Below are 19,527 nucleotides of genomic sequence, written 5' to 3' on the forward strand. Positions count from 1 at the left end.
TCACAACTGGTCTGAGCAGGGGCCCCAAAATGTTTGATCCAAGGCCCCCCAAATCCTTAAGACGTTCCAGCCTCCAGTCCCCCTTCCTCTTCCTCTCTTTCCATCCATCCATTTATCTAACTCCCTCCCACCCCCGCAAGGAGCAGAGGGCCCGTCCCACAAGGAGAAAGACATGGGCCCCTCCCACATGGAGAAGCAGGGGTCCCCTCCCACATGGAGAAAGAGAGGGGGCCCTCCTGCAAGAAGAAGCAGCCCCCACCCACAAGGAGAAGCAGAGGGGCCCCTCCCACAAGCAGAAGCAGAGGGGCTCCTCCCACAGGAGCAGCAGAGGGGCCCCTCCCTCAAGGAGAAGCAGAGGGGCCCCTCCCACAAGCAGAAGCAGAGGGGCCCCTCCTACAGGAGCAGCAGAAGGGCCCCTCCCAAAAGAAGAAGCAGAGGGTCACCTCTCAAAAGCGGAGGGGCCCCTCCCTCAAGGAGAAGCAGAGGGGCCCCTCCCTCAAAGAGAAGCAGAGGGGGCCCCTCCCACAAGCAGAAGCAGAGGGCCCCCTCCCACAGGAGCAGCAGAAGGGCCCTTCCTAACCTTCTACAGGGGTCCCCAGGGAGAGGCAGCAGCAGTCCCCCAGGGAGGCAGGCCTGCCAAGTATCGCGCATCAGGTGTGACTCTACTGCATTTCAGTGTGGTTTTCCACATCGCCGTACTGAAATGCCTCGTCACGCATTTTTAATGCCAGTCTGAATGGCAGACGGCGGTGCCAGTGCGCCGGCTCTGTTGCTCCCCACAGACTTGCCAGAAGGAGCTGGCTCAGTGAGGTGATAGTTAAAGATCTTAAAGAGTCTTCTCAGCTCTGGAGTCAGCTCTCAGGGGGGCGGGGGGCTGGCCTCATCCGTGGTTGCTGCTGGCAGCTTTAGCACTGTTGGGGGCCCCGGGATTGGATGTGGGTGACCTCGTGCCTCGTCATCTCCTGGAAGAAGTGAGGTACAGTGGTAGGCAGGTCAAAGAAGCGGCGGGGCCTCAAGAGTGGAGGAGTCCTGGCGGTGGTGTGCTGCTATCTGGCATCAAACATCGGTGAACAGAGGCATGATTGGGCCTGTCTGAGAGCACCATGAGGAGGTGAGTCCCCTACAAACACAGACTTTAAAGTGCCTCCCCTGGAACTATCGCCCAATGGAAGCCCAGAGCAGCAGCGATGCACGAGTGCTGCTCCAGAATCAAACACTGCACTGGGTACAGTGCGGGAGGCGGCCAGCCTTGAGTCACTCATCCTTAGAGGCAGCGCCATCACCATCCTGGGGATCGCCACGGGCGCAAGCTAAGTGCGGCCTGCCGGGTGGGGGGCGAATCAGTCAGCACCTGGGAGAACTTAAGAATGCATCATGCAGTGAGCTGTGCTGTGTGCACACAGCGGTCTCTGTGCAGTCCATTCATAAAGTAAGTCACAGTGTACTTTGGCCAACGCTGCGGGACAGGCAAAGCTGTGATATGGGTGCAGTGCAGTTTGTGTTGTTGTCACACACAGCATCTGCCAGGCCGGAACTCACTCTCTGTGCAGAATTCAGCACAGAAGAGCACCGGCCCGATGACACCCGAGCTTCCATCCTGGCAGAGTTACTGAGGCGGCACTGCAGGTGAGGTGTGCTGTTAACTGGATAAGCACCGGTGGTGAATGATAGGCCACTACGACCACCCCCTATCCCTGGATAATGACCGGTGGCGAATGATAGGCCAGTACGACCACCCCCTTTCCCTGGAGAAGGGCCCGTGTGAATGATAGGCCACTACGACCACCCCCTTTCCCTGGATAATGACCGGTGGTGAATGATAGGCCAGCACGACCACCCCCTTTACCTGGATAAGGACCGGTGGTGAATGATAGGCCAGGACCACCACCCCCTTCCACCCTGATTAATAAATCACTTTCTCCATTTTTGAAGATTCTTCAAAACCCAAGACTTGATAAACAAGATCTTATAAAAATAGTCCGTATTATTTTTGAATGCTGCTTTTCTGCCTTTTACTACTTTATCTGTCATGGAGAATCAAAGCAGCTCTCCCAACTCCTGGCCTGTGTTATTGCATTGTTTGCATAAGATTCTCCTAGTGCCTCGCTCGTGTTATTGCATTGTGTCCAATAGATTCTCCTAGTGCCTGGCCTGTGTTATTGCATTTTGAGCGTCAGATTCTCCTTGTGCCTAGCCTGTGTTATTGCATTGTTTACATCAGATTCTCCTAGTGTCTGGCCTGTGTAATTGCAGTGTTTACATCAGATTCTCCTCGTGCCTGGCCTGTGTTATTGCACTCTTTACATCAGATTCTCCTAGTGTCTGGCCTGTGTAATTGCATTGTTTACATCAGATTCTCCTCATGCCCGGTTTATGTTCTTGCATTGTTTACATCAGATTCTCCTCGTGCCTCGCCTTTGTTATTGCAGTGTTTGCGTCAGATTCTCCTCGTGCCTAGCCTGTGTTATTCTGTACAAAAGGGGGTGTTGATGGACGGAGCATCTGAACCAATCAAACACTCACACCCAGTCAAAAGATCTGGGTTTAATCCATCATCGTTCTTTAGCCCACTCTGCTACCCCAGTTCAGACATGGCTATATGCAAATCAGTCTGACCCTGTGCCTCATGGGAACAGTCCAGCCCGAACTGCCAAGCCATGCCTTCCCTGGACCGGAAACAAGCTTCCGAGGACCGGTTTCTGGCATTGCAGCCTTCTTCAGCCCGGCTTGCTTGAATCCAGGGGCAAAGTGAGCAAAGGACTCACGTCTGAGCATACCCTGCCACACTTATGGCGGCCAAAAGCGGTACAAAAGAGGGTGGTGATGGACGGAGCATCTGAACCAATCAAACACTCACACCCAGTCAAAAGATCTGGGTTTAATCCATCACCGTTCTTTAGCCCACTCTGCCACCCCAGTTCAGATATGGCTATATGCAAATCAGTCTGACCCTGTGCCTCATGGGAACAGTCGATACAGAAAAGGGGGTGGTGATGAACAGAGTGTCTGAATTAAGCAGACCACTCTTACCCAGTCCAAAGATCAGGGCTTGATCCATCACCGTTCTTTATCTCACTGCCCCATCCCAGCTCAGAACCTGGCTATATGCAAATTAGTCTGTCCCTGGCCCAGTGCATCATGGGAACAGGGCAGACCAAACTACCAAGCCAATTCTTCACCAGAAAGGAGACAAGCTACCGGGGACCGGTTTCTGGCATTTCAGCCTCTTCGGCCCGGCTTGCTTGAATCCTGATGGAGCAGTGAGAAAGGGACTCATGTCTGAGTATACCCTGCCACACCTATAGTGGCCAAAAACGATACAGAAAAGGGGGTGGTGATGAACAGAGTGTCTGAATTAAGCAGACCACTCTTACCCAGTCCAAAGATCAGGGCTTGATCCATCACCGTTCTTTATCTCACTGCCCCATCCCAGCTCAGAACCTGGCTATATGCAAATTAGTCTGTCCCTGGCCCAGTGCATCATGGGAACAGGGCAGACCAAACTACCAAGCCAATTCTTCACCAGAAAGGAGACAAGCTACCGGGGACCGGTTTCTGGCATTTCAGCCTCTTCGGCCCGGCTTGCTTGAATCCTGATGGAGCAGTGAGAAAGGGACTCATGTCTGAGTATACCCTGCCACACCTATAGTGGCCAAAAACGATACAGAAAAGGGGGTGGTGATGAACAGAGTGTCTGAATTAAGCAGACCACTCTTACCCAGTCCAAAGATCAGGGCTTGATCCATCACCGTTCTTTATCTCACTGCCCCATCCCAGCTCAGAACCTGGCTATATGCAAATTAGTCTGTCCCTGGCCCAGTGCATCATGGGAACAGGGCAGACCAAACTACCAAGCCAATTCTTCACCAGAAAGGAGACAAGCTACCGGGGACCGGTTTCTGGCATTTCAGCCTCTTCGGCCCGGCTTGCTTGAATCCTGATGGAGCAGTGAGAAAGGGACTCATGTCTGAGTATACCCTGCCACACCTATAGTGGCCAAAAACGATACAGAAAAGGGGGTGGTGATGAACAGAGTGTCTGAATTAAGCAGACCACTCTTACCCAGTCCAAAGATCAGGGCTTGATCCATCACCGTTCTTTATCTCACTGCCCCATCCCAGCTCAGAACCTGGCTATATGCAAATTAGTCTGTCCCTGGCCCAGTGCATCATGGGAACAGGGCAGACCAAACTACCAAGCCAATTCTTCACCAGAAAGGAGACAAGCTACCGGGGACCGGTTTCTGGCATTTCAGCCTCTTCGGCCCGGCTTGCTTGAATCCTGATGGAGCAGTGAGAAAGGGACTCATGTCTGAGTATACCCTGCCACACCTATAGTGGCCAAAAACGATACAGAAAAGGGGGTGGTGATGAACAGAGTGTCTGAATTAAGCAGACCACTCTTACCCAGTCCAAAGATCGGGGCTTGATCCATCACCGTTCTTTATCTCACTGCCCCATCCCAGCTCAGAACCTGGCTATATGCAAATTAGTCTGTCCCTGGCCCAGTGCATCATGGGAACAGGGCAGACCAAACTACCAAGCCAATTCTTCACCAGAAAGGAGACAAGCTACCGGGGACCGGTTTCTGGCATTTCAGCCTCTTCGGCCCGGCTTGCTTGAATCCTGATGGAGCAGTGAGAAAGGGACTCATGTCTGAGTATACCCTGCCACACCTATAGTGGCCAAAAACGATATAGAAAAGGGGGTGGTGATGAACAGAGTGTCTGAATTTAGCAGACCACTCTTACCCAGTCCAAAGATCAGGGCTTGATCCATCACCGTTCTTTATCTCACTGCCCCATCCCAGCTCAGAACCTGGCTATATGCAAATTAGTCTGTCCCTGGCCCAGTGCATCATGGGAACAGGGCAGACCAAACTACCAAGCCAATTCTTCACCAGAAAGGAGACAAGCTACCGGGGGCCGGTTTCTGGCATTTCAGCCTCTTCGGCCCGGCTTGCTTGAATCCTGATGGAGCAGTGAGAAAGGGACTCATGTCTGAGTATACCCTGCCACACCTATAGTGGCCAAAAACGATACAGAAAAGGGGGTGGTGATGAACAGAGTGTCTGAATTAAGCAGACCACTCTTACCCAGTCCAAAGATCAGGGCTTGATCCATCACCGTTCTTTATCTCACTGCCCCATCCCAGCTCAGAACCTGGCTATATGCAAATTAGTCTGTCCCTGGCCCAGTGCATCATGGGAACAGGGCAGACCAAACTACCAAGCCAATTCTTCACCAGAAAGGAGACAAGCTACCGGGGACCGGTTTCTGGCATTTCAGCCTCTTCGGACCGGCTTGCTTGAATCCTGATGGAGCAGTGAGAAAGGGACTCATGTCTGAGTATACCCTGCCACACCTATAGTGGCCAAAAACGATACAGAAAAGGGGGTGGTGATGAACAGAGTGTCTGAATTAAGCAGACCACTCTTACCCAGTCCAAAGATCAGGGCTTGATCCATCACCGTTCTTTATCTCACTGCCCCATCCCAGCTCAGAACCTGACTATATGCAAATTAGTCTGTCCCTGGCCCAGTGCATCATGGGAACAGGGCAGACCAAACTACCAAGCCAATTCTTCACCAGAAAGGAGACAAGCTACCGGGGACCGGTTTCTGGCATTTCAGCCTCTTCGGCCCGGCTTGCTTGAATCCTGATGGAGCAGTGAGAAAGGGACTCATGTCTGAGTATACCCTGCCACACCTATAGTGGCCAAAAACGATACAGAAAAGGGGGTGGTGATGAACAGAGTGTCTGAATTAAGCAGACCACTCTTACCCAGTCCAAAGATCAGGGCTTGATCCATCACCGTTCTTTATCTCACTGCCCCATCCCAGCTCAGAACCTGGCTATATGCAAATTAGTCTGTCCCTGGCCCAGTGCATCATGGGAACAGGGCAGACCAAACTACCAAGCCAATTCTTCACCAGAAAGGAGACAAGCTACCGGGGACCGGTTTCTGGCATTTCAGCCTCTTCGGCCCGGCTTGCTTGAATCCTGATGGAGCAGTGAGAAAGGGACTCATGTCTGAGTGTACCCTGCCACACCTATAGTGGCCAAAAACGATACAGAAAAGGGGGTGGTGATGAACAGAGTGTCTGAATTAAGCAGACCACTCTTACCCAGTCCAAAGATCAGGGCTTGATCCATCACCGTTCTTTATCTCACTGCCCCATCCCAGCTCAGAACCTGGCTATATGCAAATTAGTCTGTCCCTGGCCCAGTGCATCATGGGAACAGGGCAGACCAAACTACCAAGCCAATTCTTCACCAGAAAGGAGACAAGCTACCGGGGACCGGTTTCTGGCATTTCAGCCTCTTCGGCCCGGCTTGCTTGAATCCTGATGGAGCGGTGAGAAAGGGACTCATGTCTGAGTATACCCTGCCACACCTATAGTGGCCAAAAACGATACAGAAAAGGGGGTGGTGATGAACAGAGTGTCTGAATTAAGCAGACCACTCTTACCCAGTCCAAAGATCAGGGCTTGATCCATCACCGTTCTTTATCTCACTGCCCCATCCCAGCTCAGAACCTGGCTATATGCAAATTAGTCTGTCCCTGGCCCAGTGCATCATGGGAACAGGGCAGACCAAACTACCAAGCCAATTCTTCACCAGAAAGGAGACAAGCTACCGGGGCCGACGACGCCTGAAATGGCAGAAACCGGTCCCCCGGAAGCTTGTTTCCTTCCCAGTACAAGAATTGGCTTGGTAGTTTGGTTTGCCCTGTTCCCATCATGCACTGGGACAGGAACAGACTAATTTGCATATAGCCAAGTTCTGAGCTGGGATGGTGCAGTGAGCTAAAAAACGGTGATGGATCAAGCCCTGATCTTTGGACTGGGTAAGAGTGGTCTGCTTAATTCAGGCACTCTGTTCATCACCACCCCCTTTTCTGAATCATTTTGTCCACCATAAGCGTGGAAGGGAATACTCAGATGTGAGTCCCTTGCTCATTGCACCATCAGGATTCAAGCAAGCCGGGCCGACGACGCCTGAAATGGCAGAAACCGGTCCCCGGAAGCTTGTTTCCTTCCCAGTACAAGAATTGGCTTGGTAGTTTGGTTTGCCCTGTTCCCATCATGCACTGGGACAGGAACAGACTAATTTGCATATAGCCAAGTTCTGAGCTGGGATGGTGCAGTGAGCTAAAAAACGGTGATGGATCAAGCCCTGATCTTTGGACTGGGTAAGAGTGGTCTGCTTAATTCAGGCACTCTGTTCATCACCACCCCCTTTTCTGAATCATTTTGTCCACCATAAGCGTGGAAGGGAATACTCAGATGTGAGTCCCTTGCTCATTGCACCATCAGGATTCAAGCAAGCCGGGCCGACGACGCCTGAAATGGCAGAAACCGGTCCCCGGAAGCTTGTTTCCTTCCCAGTACAAGAATTGGCTTGGTAGTTTGGTTTGCCCTGTTCCCATCATGCACTGGGACAGGAACAGACTAATTTGCATATAGCCAAGTTCTGAGCTGGGATGGTGCAGTGAGCTAAAAAACGGTGATGGATCAAGCCCTGATCTTTGGACTGGGTAAGAGTGGTCTGCTTAATTCAGGCACTCTATTCATCACCACCCCCTTTTCTGAATCATGGGAACAGTCCAGCCCAAACTGCCAAGCCATGCCTTCCCTGGACCGGAAACAAGCTTCCGAGGACCAGTTTCTGGCATTGCAGCCTTCTTCAGCACGGCTTGCTTGAATCCAGTGGCAAAGTGAGCAAGGGACTCACGTCTGAGCATACCCTGCTACATTTATGGCGGCCAAATGCGGTACAAAAGGGGGTGGTGATGGACGGAGCATCTGAACCAATCAAACACACCCAGTCAAAAGATCTGGGTTTAATCCATCACCGTTCTTTTGCCCACTCTGCCACCCCAGTTCAGACATGGCTATATGCAAATCAGTCTGACCCTGTGCCTCATGGGAACAGTCCAGCCCGAACTGCCAAGCCATGTCTTCCCTGGACCGGAAACAAGCTTCCGAGGACCGGTTTCTGGCATTGCAGCCTTCTTCAGCCCGGCTTGCTTGAATCCAGTGGCAAAGTGAGCAAGGGACTCACGTCTGAGCATACCCTGCCACACTTAGGCTGCCAAAAGCTGTACAAAAGTGGGTGGTGCTGGACGGAGCATCTGAACCAATCAAACACTCACACCCAGTCAAAATATCTGGGTTTAATCCATCACTGTTTTTAGCCCACTCTGCCACCCCATTTCAGACATGGCTATATGCAAATCAGTCTGACCCTGTGCCTCATGGGAACAGTCCAGCCCGAACTGCCAAGCCATGCCTTCCCTGGACCGGAAACAAGCTTCCGAAGACCGGTTTCTGGCATTGCAGTCTAATTCAGCCCGGCTTGCTTGAATCCAGTGGCAAAGTGAGCAAGGGACTCATGTCTGAGCATACCCTGCCACACTTATGGCGGCCAAAAGCGGTACAAAAGGGGGTGGTGATGGACGGAGCATCTGAACCAATCAAACACTCACACCCAGTCAAAAGATCTGGGTTTAATCCATCACCGTTTTTTAGCCCACTCTGCCACCCCAGCTCAGACATGGCTATATGCAAATCAGTCTGACCCTGTGCCTCATGGGAACAGTCCAGCCCGAATTGCCAAGCCATGCCTTCCCTGGACCAGAAACAAGCTTCAGAGGACCGGTTTCTGGCATTGCAGCCTTCTTCAGCCCGGCTTGCTTGAATCCAGTGGCAAAGTGAGCAAGGGACTCACGTCTGAGCATACCCTGCCACACTTATGGCTGCCAAAAGCTGTACAAAAGTGGGTGGTGATGGACGGAGCATCTGAACCAATCAAACACTCACACCCAGTCAAAATATCTGGGTTTAATCCATCACTGTTTTTAGCCGACTCTGCCACCCCAGTTCAGACATGGCTATATGCAAATCAGTCTGACCCTGTGCCTCATGGGAACAGTCCAGCCCGAACTGCCAAGCCATGCCTTCCCTGGACCTGAAACAATCTTCCGAAGACCGGTTTCTGGCATTGCAGTCTAATTCAGCCCGGCTTGCTTGAATCCAGTGGCAAAGTGAGCAAGGGACTCACGTCTGAGCATACCCTGCCACACTTATGGCGGCCGAAAGCGGTACAAAAGGGGGTGGTGACGGACGGAGCATCTGAACCAATCAAACACTCACACCCAGTCAAAAGATCTGGGTTTAATCCATCACCGTTCTTTAGCCCACTCTGCCACCCCAGCTCAGACATGGCTATATGCAAATCAGTCTGACCCTGTGCCTCATGGGAACAGTCCAGCCCGAACTGCCAAGCCATGCCTTCCCTGGACCGGAAACAAGCTTCCGAGGACCGGTTTCTGGCATTGCAGCCTTCTTCAGCCCGGCTTGCTTGAATCCAGTGGCAAGGTGAGCAAGGGACTCACGTCTGAGCATACCCTGCCACACTTATGGCGGCCAAAAGCGGTACAAAAGGGAGTGGTGATGGACGGAGCATCTGAACCAATCAAACACTCACACCCAGTCAAAAGATCTGGGTTTAACCATCACCGTTCTTTAGCCCACTCTGCCACCCCAGTTCAGACATGGCTATATGCAAATCAGTCTGCCCTGTGCCTCATGGGAACAGTCCAGCCCGGACTGCCAAGCCATGCCTTTCCTGGACCGGAAACAAGCTTCCGAGGACCGGTTTCTGGCATTGCAGCCTTCTTCAGCCCGGCTTGCTTGAATCCAGTGGCAAAGTGAGCAAGGGACTCACGTCTGAGCATACCCTGCCACACTTATGGTGGCCAAAAGCAGTACAAAAGGGGGTGGTGATGGACGGAGCATCTGAACCAATCAAACACTCACACCCAGTCAAAAGATCTGGGTTTAATCCATCACCGTTCTTTAGCCCACTCTGCCACCCCAGTTCAGACATGGCTATATGCAAATCTGTCTGACCCTGTGCCTCATGGGAACAGTCCAGCCCGAACTGCCAAGCCATGCCTTCCCTGGATGGGAAACAAGCTTTCGAGGACCGGTTTCTGGCATTGCAGCCTTCTTCAGCCCGGCTTGCTTGAATCCAGTGGCAAAGTGAGCAAGGGACTCACGTCTGAGCATACCCTGCCACACTTATGGTGGCCAAAAGCAGTACAAAAGGGGGTGGTGATGTACTGAGCATCTGAACCAATCAAACACTCACACCCAGTCAATAGATCCATCACTACCTTCTTTTGTACCGCGTAGCCTGTGTTATTAGCATTGTTTTCGTCAGATTCTCCCAACGCCTGGCCTGTGTTATTGCATTGTTTACATCAGATTCTCCTTGTGCCCGGCCTGTGTTATTGTATGTTTGCGTCAGATTCTCCCAACGCCTGGCCTGTGTTATTGCACTGTTTACATCATATTCTCCTAGTGTCTGGCTTGTGTTATTGCAGTGTTTGCATCAGATTCAACTAGTGCCTGCCCTGTGTTATTGCATTGTTTGCATCAGATTCTCCTCGTGCCTGGCCTGTGTAATTGCATTGTTTGCATCTGAATCTCCTAGTGCCTGGCCTGTGTTAATGTATAATTTGCATCAGATTCTCCTAGTGCCTGGCCTGTGTTAATGCATTGTTTGCATCAGATTCTCCTAGTGCCTGGTCTGTGTTATTGCACTGTTTACATCAGATTCTCCTAGTGTCTGGCCCGTGTTATTGCATTGTTTACATCAGATTCTCCTCGTGCCGTCTTGTGTTATTGCATTGTTTGCATCAGATTCTCCTTGTGCCTGGCCTGTGTTATTGCATTGTTTGCATCTGAATCTCCTAGTGCCAGGCCTGTGTTATTGCACTGTTTACATCAGATTCTCCTAGTGTCTGGCCCGTGTTATTGCATTGTTTACATCAGATTCTCCTCGTGCCTGGCCTGTGTTATTGCAGTGTTTGCGTCGGATTCATCTAGTTCCTTGCCTGTGTTCTTGCATTGTTTACATGAGATTCTCCTATTGTCTGGCCTGTGTTATTGCATTGTTTGCATCAGATTCTCGTAGTGCCTGGCCTGTGTTATTGCATTGTTCATATCAGATTCTCCCAATGCCTGGCCTGTGTTATTGCATTGTTCGCGTCAGATTCTCCTAGTGCCTGGTCTGTGTTATTGCATTGTTCACATCAGATTTTCCTAGTATCTGGCCCGTGTTATTGCATTGTTTGCGTCAGATTCTCCCAACGTCTGGCCTGTGTTATTGCATTGTTTGCATCAGATTCTCCTCGTGCCTGGCCTATGTTATTACATTGTTTACATCAGATACTCCTCGTGCCTGGCCTCTGTTATTGCAGTGTTTGTGTCAGATTCTCCTAGTGCCTGGCCTGTGTTCTTGCATTGTTTACATCAGATTCTCCTATTGTCTGGCCTGTGTTATTGCATTGTTTGCATCAGATTCTCCCAACGTCTGGCCTGTGTTATTGCATTGTTTGCATCAGATACTCCTCGTGCCTGGCCTGTGTTATTGCATTGTTTACATCAGATTCTCCTCGTGCCTGACCTCTGTTATTGCAGTGTTTGCATCAGATTCACATAGTGCCTGACCTGTGTTTTGCATTGTTTGCATCAGATTCTCCTCGTGCCTGGCCTGTGTTATTGCATTGTTTGCATCAGATTCACATAGTGCCTGACCTGTGTTTTGCATTGTTTGCATCAGATTCTCCTCGTGCCTGGCCTGTGTTATTGCATTCTTTGCATCAGATTCTCCTAGTGCCTTGCCTGTGTTCTTGCATTGTTTGCATCAGATTCTCCTAGTGCCTGGCCTGTGTTATTGCATTGTTTGCATCTGAATCTCCTAGTGCCTGGCCTGTGTTATTGCATTGTTTACTTCAGATTCTCCTCGTGCCTGGCCTGTGTTATGGCATTGTTTGCATCAGATTCTCCTTGTGCCTGGCCTGTGTTATTGCATTGTTTACATCAGATTCTCCTCGTGCCTGACCTCTGTTATTGCAGTGTTTGCATCAGATTCACATAGTGCCTGACCTGTGTTTTGCATTGTTTGCATCAGATTCTCCTCGTGCCTGGCCTGTGTTATTGCATTGTTTGCATCAGATTCACATAGTGCCTGACCTGTGTTTTGCATTGTTTGCATCAGATTCTCCTCGTGCCTGGCCTGTGTTATTGCATTCTTTGCATCAGATTCTCCTAGTGCCTTGCCTGTGTTCTTGCATTGTTTGCATCAGATTCTCCTAGTGCCTGGCCTGTGTTATTGCATTGTTTGCATCTGAATCTCCTAGTGCCTGGCCTGTGTTATTGCATTGTTTACTTCAGATTCTCCTCGTGCCTGGCCTGTGTTATGGCATTGTTTGCATCAGATTCTCCTCGTGCCTGGCCTGTGTTATGCCATTGTTCGCGTCAGATTCTCCTCGTGCTTGGCCTGTGTTATTGCACTGTTTACATCAGATTCTCCTAGTGTCTGGCCCGTGTTTTTGCATTGTTTACATCAGATTCTCCTCGTGCCTTGCCTGTTTTATTAGCATTGTTTGCCTCAGATTCTCCTCATGCCTGGCCTGTGTTATTGCATTGTTTACATCAGATTCTCCTTGTGCCTTGCCTGTTTTATTAGCATTGTTTGCCTCAGATTCTCCTCATGCCTGGCCTGTGTTATTAAATTGTTTACATCAGATTCTCCATGTGCCTGCCCTGTGTTATTGCATTGTTTGCATCAGATTCTCCATGTGCTGGGCCTGTGTTATTGCATTGTTTACATCAGATTCTCCATGTGCCTGGCCTGTGTTATTGCAGTGTTTGCGTCAGATTCACCTAGTGCCTGACCTGTGTTATTGCATTGTTTGCATCAAATTCTCCTTGTGCCTGGCCTGTGTTCTTGCATTGTTTACATCAGATTCTCCTATTGTCTGGCCTGTGTTATTGCATTGTTTGCGTCAGATTCTCCCAACGCCTGGCCTGTGTTATTGCATTGTTTATATCAGATTCTCCCAATGCCTGGCCTGTGTTATTACATTGTTTACATCAGATTCTCCTCGTGCCTGGCCTCTGTTATTGCAGTGTTGTGTCAGATTCACCTAGTGCCTGGCCTGTGTTATTGCATTGTTTGCATCAGATTCACATAGTGCCTGACCTGTGTTTTGCATTGTTTGCATCAGATTCTCCTCGTGCCTGGCCTGTGTTATTGCATTGTTTGCATCAGATTATCCTCGTGCCTGGCCTGTGCTATTGCACTGTTTACATCAGATTCTCCCAATGTCTGGCCTATATTATTGCATTGTTTGTGTCAGATTCTCCCAAAGCCTGGCCTGTGTTATTGCATTGTTTACATCAGATTCTTCTCGTCACCGGCCTGTGTTATTGAATTGTTTGCGTCAGATTCTCCTCATGCCTGGCCTGTGTTATTGTATTGTTTACATTAGATTCTCCTCATGCCTGGCCTGTGTTATTGCAGTGCTGCGTCAGCTTCACCTAGGGCCTGGCCTGTGTTATTGCATTGTTTACATCAGATTCTCCTAGTGTCTGGCCTGTGTTATTGCATTGTTTACATCAGATTCTCCTAGTGTCTGGCCTGTGTTATTGCATTGTTTACATCAGATTCTCCTAGTGTCTGGCCTGTGTTATTGCATTGCTTTTGTCAGAGTCTCCCAATGCCTGGCCTGTGTTATTGCATTGTTTACATCAGATTCTCCTCGTGCCTGGCCTGTGTTAATGCATTGTTTGCATCAGATTCTCCTAGTGCCTGGCCTGTGTTAATGCATTGTTCGCGTCAGATTCTCCTAGTGCCTGGCCTGTGTTATTGCATTGTTTATATCAGATTCTCCTCGTGCCTTGCCTGTGTTATTGCATTGTTTACATCAGATTCTCCTATTGTCTGGCCTGTGTTATTGCATTGTTTGCGTCAGATTCTCCCAATGCCTGGCCTGTGTTATTGCATTGTTTATATCAGATTCTCCCAATGCCTGGCCTGTGTTATTACATTGTTTACATCAGATTCTCCTCGTGCCTGGCCTCTGTTATTGCAGTGTTTGTGTCAGATTCACCTAGTGCCTGGCCTGTGTTATTGCATTGTTTGCATCAGATTCACATAGTGCCTGACCTGTGTTTTGCATTGTTTGCATCAGATTCTCCTCTTGCCTGGCCTGTGCTATTGCACTGTTTACATCAGATTCTCCCAAAGCCTGGCCTGTGTTATTGCATTGTTTACATCAGATTCTTCTCGTCACCGGCCTGTTATTGAATTGTTTGCGTCAGATTCTCCTCATGCCTGGCCTGTGTTATAGTATTGTTTACATTAGATTCTCCTCAAGCCTGGCCTGTGTTATTGCAGTGTTTGTGTCAGCTTCACCTAGGGCCTGGCCTGTGTTATTGCATTGTTTACATCAGATTCTCCTAGTGTCTGGCCTGTGTTATTGCATTGTTTTTGTCAGAGTCTCCCAATGCCTGGCCTGTGTTATTGCATTGTTTACATCAGATTCTCCTCGTGCCTGGCCTGTGTTAATGCATTGTTTGCATCAGATTCTCCTAGTGCCTGGCCTGTATTAATGCATTGTTCGCGTCAGATTCTCCTAGTGCCTGGCCTGTGTTATTGCATTGTTTATATCAGATTCGCCTCGTGCCTTGCCTGTGTTATTGCATTGTTTCCGTAAGATTCTCCTTGTGCCTGACCTGTGTTATTGCACTGTTTACATCAGATTATCCTAGTGTCTGGCCTGTGCTATTGCATTGTTTACATCAGAATCTCCTTGTGCCCGGCTTGTGTTATTGCATTGTTTGCTTCAGATTCTCCTCATGCCTGGCCTGTGTTAATGCATTGTTTGCATCAGATTCTCCTAGTGCCTGGCCTGTGTTAATGCATTGTTCGCGTCAGATTCTCCTAGTGCCTGGCCTGTGTTATTGCATTGTTTATATCAGATTCTCCTCGTGCCTTGCCTGTGTTATTGCATTGTTTACATCAGATTCTCCTATTGTCTGGCCTGTGTTATTGCATTGTTTGCGTCAGATTCTCCCAATGCCTGGCCAGTGTTATTGCATTGTTTATATCAGATTCTCCCAATGCCTGGCCTGTGTTATTACATTGTTTACATCAGATTCTCCTCGTGCCTGGCCTCTGTTATTGCAGTGTTTGTGTCAGATTCACCTAGTGCCTGGCTTGTGTTATTGCATTGTTTGCATCAGATTCACATAGTGCCTGACCTGTGTTTTGCATTGTTTGCATCAGATTCTCCTCGTGCCTGGCCTGTGTTATTGCATTGTTTGCATCAGATTATCCTCGTGCCTGGCCTGTGCTATTGCACTGTTTACATCAGATTCTCCCAAAGCCTGGCCTGTGTTATTGCATTGTTTACATCAGATTCTTCTCGTCACCGGCCTGTTATTGAATTGTTTGCGTCAGATTCTCCTCATGCCTGGCCTGTGTTATAGTATTGTTTACATTAGATTCTCCTCATGCCTGGCCTGTGTTATTGCAGTGTTTGTGTCAGCTTCACCTAGGGCCTGGCCTGTGTTATTGCATTGTTTACATCAGATTCTCCTAGTGTCTGGCCTGTGTTATTGCATTGTTTTTGTCAGAGTCTCCCAATGCCTGGCCTGTGTTATTGCATTGTTTAAATCAGATTCTCCTCGTGCCTGGCCTGTGTTAATGCATTGTTTGCATCAGATTCTCCTAGTGCCTGGCCTGTGTTAATGCATTGTTCGCGTCAGATTCTCCTAGTGCCTGGCCTGTGTTATTGCATTGTTTATATCAGATTCGCCTCGTGCCTTGCCTGTGTTATTGCATTGTTTCCGTAAGATTCTCCTTGTGCCTGACCTGTGTTATTGCACTGTTTACAGCAGATTATCCTAGTGTCTGGCCTGTGCTATTGCATTGTTTACATCAGAATCTCCTTGTGCCCAGCTTGTGTTATTGCATTGTTTGCTTCAGATTCTCCTCATGCCTGGCCTGTGTTATTGCATTGTGTACATCAGATTCTCCTCGTGCCTAGCCTGTGTTATTGCAGTTTTTGTGTCATTGTTTGCGGCAGATTCTCCTAGTGCCTTGCCTGTGTTATTGCATTGTTTGCATCAGATTCTCTTTGGCCTGGCTTGTGTTATTGCATTGTTTGTATCAGATTCTCCTTCTGCCTAGCTTGTGTTATTGCATTGTTTGCATCATATTCTCCTCGTGCCTGTGTTATTGCAGTGTTTCGTCAGACTCTCGTAGTGCCTGCTCTGCGTTATTGTATTGTTTTCATCAGATTCTCCTAGTGCCTGGCCTGTGTTATTGCATTGTTTACATCAGATTCTCCACATGCCTGGCCTGTGTTATTGCATTGTTTGCATCAGATTCTCCTTGTGCCTGGCCAGTGGTATTGTATTTTTTTCATCAGATTTTCCTTGTGCCTGGCCTGTGTTAATGCATTGTTTGCATCAGATTCTCCTCGTGCCTTGTCTGTGTTATTGCATTGTTTGCATCAGATTCTCTTCGTGCCTGGCCTGTGTTATTGCAATGTTTGCATCAGATTCTGCTTATGTCTGGGCTGTGTTCTTGCATTGTTTGTGTCAGATTCTCCTAGTGCCTTAGCTGTGTTATTGCATTGTTTGCGTCAGATTCTCCTCGTGCCTGGCCTGTGTTATTTGCATTGTTTGAGTCAGATTCCCCCAAAACCTGGCCTGTGTTATTGCATTGTTTACATAAGATTCTCCTCGTGGCCGGCCTATGTTATTGCATTGTTTGCGTCAGATTCTCCTCGTGCCTGGCCTGTGTTATTGCATTGTTTACATCAGATTCTCCTAGTGTCTGTCCCGTTTTATTGCATTGTTTGTGTCAGATTCTCCCAACACCTGGCCTGTGTTATTGCATTGTTTACATCAGATTCTCTTCATGCCTGGCCTGTGTTATTGGATTGTTTACATCAGATATTCCTCGTGCCTGGCCTGTGTCATTGCAGTGTTTGCATCAGATTCACCTAGTGTCTGACCTGTTATTGCAATGTTTGCGTCAGGTACGACTGACAGAAGTCCAGTCTGGAAGGAATATTTGCACAAGGCGCAGCTGACAGAGGTCCTTACTGGAATGAAGATCTGCACAGGGCGCAGCTGACAGAAGTCCTGCATAGAAAGGAAGATCTGCACAAGGCACGGCTGACAGAAGTTCTGCCTGGCGGTGATCTCAAAGCAGTGAGAGACCGACAAACAACAAGATCTTTCAAGCCCAGCTAGCCACACTGGACACAATGTACACCAAAAGCCTTATTTAGATTTCAGCGGATGGTTTATTCCATCACAAATGTGACAGGTATCCTGCCCGCTCCATTAAAAATGCATTACATACTGTGCCAATTTTAATAAGGCAGACAGGATATCTGTCTTGTTTTGAAAATGCCTTGGTGTAGTTTGCAGATTTTTACTCTGCGGAACTCCACGAAGTGCCAGGGAAACTCCGCCGCACTCTGCAGACTTCCGCTAGTGGCAGAGGTTGTTAAGTTGCACTGCACTGACTGATTTTTAGTGCCAGGAGTTTAACCCCCACTGTAAAATCAGCACAAACAGCACTACGCGTCGTGCCAGAGGCTGCTTACTGCCGCTCTAATTGACATTCTAATCGAATGGCAGCTTCATCAACGAGAATGGCAGATTTTAACACTCGAGTGGTCGCGACCTGCCGTGACCTCCCGCATTGAGAAATCTCGCCAGGAGGAGGTCTAGTGCGTTATATTTTCTCGCAAGCGCTCGCCACCTTACCATTGGCGAACCGCTTGAGAAAAGAACTCTGTTCTGCATGGAGCTTTTTGGACCAACTCCGCACGAGTGCGGAGTGGGAAAAACTTTGCGAGCTCCGCCGGCAGAGTGGAATTCTTCACCCACCCCTAGTTTTGAGGCAAAAATGTGTTGGACAAACTCCTAACTAGGCCCTATGTCTGCAATAAGTGTTGTAGAAGAAATGAGATCCATGGCCTTGTGAGTATGAGGCAGTTATCTGACTTCTGATGAACCCCACAGAGTTAGTGCGCTGAAGGACAGAAAATTAGGTAAACTTGAATATGAGAAATATGGAAAGGTAGAAATGCCGCATCACCTGTGGATTACTGACACCTCCTCCCACTCTGCCAAATGCCCATCCGGTCACAAAGTGGCATCCTGGGCCCCAAACGGACAATGTCATGCCAGATGCCATGTAATGGTGGAAAAGGGGAAAAAAAAGAGTAATATGCACACATCTGCTGCGGGGATATGTCAGGTAAATTATTGGTTGTGATGGATTCTCTATAAGTACTAAATGACTGATATTGTTGAATATTAAATTATATGAATCAACGTTTGTTTGCCTTATCTGCACTTATAATGTAAAGGACGGGCCTTACAGTGAACACCTTGTTCTGTTTTACACAAAAGCCCCTGAAAGAGCTGCATATTACATAACTTTATCTACTTTAGGAAGAACTAAAGACCTGCTTATTAAAGTTGTCTTTCAGGGCCAGAACCGGGTGTTGTAAGCTGCACTAGTTTCAGGGAGATGGACAGATGTTATGGCGATAGGAAACCCCCCTCAACTCACTATAATGTTCCAATCTTCCAGGTTAGAAGAAACCAGAAATGCTTGAACCAAGGGAGCTGTTGAAAGTGTCAAAGGTGACTTATGAACAGCGAGTAAAGACAGGAGTTGATATTTGAGATGATCTTAAGTGAATAGGAAAGGAACGAGAAGAAGTGTGTGAATAGAGTTACTTTTGTTGTATACTTTGTAAAGAGTTACTAGAAATTTTACAGCCCAGCCTGATCCATCTCTTTTTCCATACTCTACTGTTGTTTAAATGAAATCTTGACCATATGCGTCTATCTTAAACTATACCTCAAGCACTTGGTTGCTCCATGAGTGCCCTTACTTTGCTAAGTTACTCTGTAAACACTGGTAAATCACCTCCTTTTCAGACATTAATAAGATGTCACGAGATCAACAGAACTTTTAGTTAAATATCTGTGTATAATGAAATATTGCTTGTTAAGTTTCAAAAGCTATAAAGTAGAAGGGGGAGATTTACTAAGATTTTGCGCTATGTTTGCATCACAAAAGTGGCACAAAATGGCACAAAATCTTTTTTTCCTAATTTACTTTCCAGCGCTAAACTTGTTTAGCGCTGGAAATAACGTTAAAGTAATGTGACACTGCGCATAGCATTGTTTCGCATTACTTTGTGCCATGGGGGCCTGCCAAGGGTGGTGCATGGGTGTTCCCGTGCAACCACAAAACTAGGTGCAAGGAAGGAGAAATGCTTTGACGTTGCATGCTTGCTACACTGTGCAACACGTATGCAAAATGGTGAAAGCTTTCCCTCGTGTCGAGGCATAGTAATTTGTACAGTAAGGGTGTCCTTCCTGTACAGAACCTATGCTGGACTCACACACACACACACACACCCTAGCGCTCTGGTGCTAAGGTGTGTGCATGGCGCAGGGCTGCTGTAATCAGTGCCGACGCAAGGGAAAGGGAAGGAGAGAGCCATATCTCTGAAAATATGGTGCTCTCCTGTTCCCTACCTGTCGCGCCACGCAACCTCGCGGGGGGAGGGCTGCGCTGCATTGTGTGGAGATTTGGTAAATCTCCCTCGAAATGTCTTTTACAAC

At 48.6% G+C, this 19,527-nt stretch overlaps 1 pseudogene across 1 annotated transcript in view; it reads left to right on the forward strand.

Annotated features, from left to right (window-relative positions):
- Window positions 1–19,527, forward strand: part of LOC144807624 (uncharacterized) — a 129,481-nt pseudogene that overhangs the window by 79,035 nt on the left and 30,919 nt on the right. The window lies entirely within an intron of this gene.

The sequence above is a fragment of the Lissotriton helveticus genome, unplaced genomic scaffold, assembly GCF_964261635.1.
Source record: "Lissotriton helveticus unplaced genomic scaffold, aLisHel1.1 SCAFFOLD_461, whole genome shotgun sequence".
NCBI lineage: Eukaryota > Metazoa > Chordata > Amphibia > Caudata > Salamandridae > Lissotriton > Lissotriton helveticus.